This window comes from Vanellus vanellus (genome assembly GCF_965231255.1).
Source record: "Vanellus vanellus genome assembly, contig: HAP1_SCAFFOLD_36, whole genome shotgun sequence".
NCBI classification, from domain to species: domain Eukaryota; kingdom Metazoa; phylum Chordata; class Aves; order Charadriiformes; family Charadriidae; genus Vanellus; species Vanellus vanellus.
In genome coordinates this window covers 2113572-2116740 of record NW_028127470.1, presented here as the reverse complement: position 1 = coordinate 2116740, position 3169 = coordinate 2113572, and positions in this window count along the sequence as shown.

The following is a 3169-nucleotide window of genomic DNA, read 5'->3' as shown; positions in this document are numbered from 1 at the left end:
AGCCTGGCAGGAGACAACGGCTGGTGGCAGCAGCGAGCAGGTCAAAACCTCCTGGGACTGCCTCCTCAGCAGCTCCTCCAACAGTTGGGCCATGCGGGGTGGCCGATGCTGGGAGACAGCCGGGGGTCTGGCCAGGGTTCTTGGCAGCGGGTGACAGAGGGTTCTCAGCAGGGAACTCTCTGGAGGACTCTTCAGGGGATCCTTCCAGGGACTCTTCACAGGACTGTCCTTTAAAGTCTTCTCTGAACTCTCCATGGAGGGACAGCTTTGCTGGTTTTGCTGCCTCGGCTCGGTGGTGGCCGTTGGAGGGCCCCGTAGGCGGGCTCCTTGAGCAGGCTGACCTCAGAACTCGTTGCCGATAATACGGCTATTACAGACGTTATGAAGGCCGAGGCTTCGCGAGGATGGGAGGACTCGGCCTTCACCGCCTTCAGCACTGTGCGTTCGGTGAGGATTTTCTCCACTATTCCTTCTCCTTCTCTTCCTCCTTCTCCTTCTCTTCCTCCTTCTCTTCCTCCTTCTCCTCCTCTTCCTCCTCTATAGGACTGAGGGTTGGCTGCCATCTCTTGGCTCTGCGTCCATGTCGTCTTTTGGGCATTGCTTTGCCCTTGGGTTGGCTGGTCATGGGTTGGTTTGTGTCGGAGGAGACCGTTGGGACCACCAACCGCCGCCTGGAAGGACACAAAGGGAGAGGTCTACCTGAGGACACAATGGGTTTGGGGCTGCTTTCTGCCCCTCCCCATGAGCCACGTGCCTCCTCATGTAGCCACCAGCAGGTCGGCTGAGGAAACCCCCTGTGCCGGGACCCTCATCTGACACACAGCTGTCCCATTGTCCCTAGACCACGCTGGGGCTCTCCTGAAGAGCTGGAGAAGATCCAGCCCTGTAAAATGGGGGTGTTCCCGGCAGCCACATCCCCCCCCTCCAGGTGCTGCCTTCACCACTCTTGGGTGGTGATGACCAAGGAGTGTTCAGGGCTGGGGAACGGGCTCTTGCTGGGTCAGAAGATCATGGAATGGTTTGGGTTGGAAGGGACATTTAGAGGTTCATCTAGTCCAACGCCCCCCGCTGTCATCGGCAGGGCCACCTTCCAGTAGACCAGGTTGGTTCCAGCCCCATCCAACCTGACCTTGAACACCTCCAGTCAGGCTGATGGAATGGTTTGGGTGGGAAGGGACCTTTGAAGGTCCATCTAGTCCAACACCCCTGCCATGAGCAGGGAGGTCTTCAACCAGATCAGGTTGCTCAAAGCCCCATCCAACCTGGCCTGGAATGTCTCCAGGGATGGAGCGTCTCCCACCTCTCCGGGTAAAATGGCCCCGTGTGGCCGCCCACCCTGAGCCTTCAGCCTCACCTGGCCAGAGACCTTGTCCTCTTCTTCTTCTGCAGCTCCAAGATTTCCCCGAACTGCGGTGTTTTGCTTTGAGTCGGGCTCAGAGCAGCAGGAAAGGGAAAACCGGGAAACCCCACTGGAACCAGAAAGAAGACACCTCCTCAGAAGAGCGTCGCTGTGACGCTGCCAGACCACCCAGGGACACGCAGGGGGTGCTCAGGCCTCTTCCCAAAATGTCTGAGGGTTGGACATTCTGCTCCTCTAGCAGTCCCATCGTGTCCTCCCCAACACCAGCACCATTTCCAATGTGGTTTTCCGACTTCATCATCATCATGATGGTGAGGAAGGAGGAGCCGGGTGGTGCCGGGGAGGGGACAGGTGTCATTTCTGAGGGGAAGAGGGGGAGGAGAAGGCCTTGGCCCACCATCCTCCCACTGTACCCTTGGGCACATCCCACCCCGGGGCTCTCTTTTGGTGACACCAACAAATCGTTAGGACAAAAGGCCCTCAGGAGTTGGCCTGAAGCTTTGGGACAAGTCGGAGCCTTTTGGCGCTCAGCGTCGGCCATTTCCCCACAAGATGGCCGAAGTTGGTTGCCCGTCCCATGGAGAAGAGCTGGGAGCTGCTTTACCTTTCCCACCTTGCTGGAGAGGTGGCAAACTGTCTTTTCTCATCTGCACATCCTCACCAGGGACTTGTCTCGAGGTCTTGAGGAGAGCCCTGGGTGGGTGTTTGGACACACACTCCATCACAAACCTGGAAAGAAGGAGAAGACACCCATATGACCCATGGCACCGCCAGCACTTGCCACTTGCTGCGGCCACCTGCCCGCAGGCAGAGTTTGGCATTGCCATGAAGGCCATTGACTTCCCAAGTCTACCACATCCCATCCCCAAGGACGGGCCTGGGAAATGGAGTCGCCCAGCAAAGAAGTCCAGGCCACCACGGGAAGAAATGTCATCCAAATTCCTCTGTCTTTCCCCTCAGAGCTGCCTTATGGGAGTGACTGCGGCCTGGGGACATCATCAAGAGTCGCCGCCTGGTGTCCCCAGGACACCCACAGCGGCACAAGGAAGAGATGCTACCTTGGGCGTTGGCATCAAAGAGCGGCTACAGCCGCCAACGTACTCACTTGGGAAAGAGGATGACACGGCCGGAGAAGCTCAGTGAGGCCACGGGTACCACTGGGGACACAATCATGTCCTGCAGATGGGGGACCTGCAATGGAGGAACACAAAGATTCAGGACATCCTCAAGGTGGTTGAGACACTGCACACTGGAGGATGCCAAAGACAGCAGGACATCCTCAATGTGGTTGAGGGTCTCAGTGTTAGAGGAGGCCAAAGATGGCAGGACATCCCTCAACGTGGTTAAAGCATCCCACATTGGAAGAGGCCAAAAACGGTGGGACATCCCCCACATGGCTGAGGCTCTCAAGTGTTGGAGGAGCTTGAGGCAGCAAGTGTTGGCAGGACCGTAACTCTCACCTGGACCGAGTGGCTGAACGTGTCCTGAGGGACCCCACACAAGCAGTGCCAGAACACTGCCATGGGACCGCACGCACCACAGAGAAACCAAAATGCTTACCTTGAAGACAACCTTCTCCAAGTTCTCCTTCCCAGACAGCCTCTCCAGGAAGCTGCGGTAGAATTTCACGTGCACTTTCGTGCCTTCGATGAGGAGCACCCCCACCTCCCTCAGGATGAGGGCCACATTCTCCCCCTTCCCCAGGCAGTGCGAGAGGAGGGTCGTGGTGCCTTGGATGCAGTCCACCACTTTCTGCCGGGACACAGCGGCTGCCACGGCCACCTTGGAGTACTTGAGGGGCTCCATCTC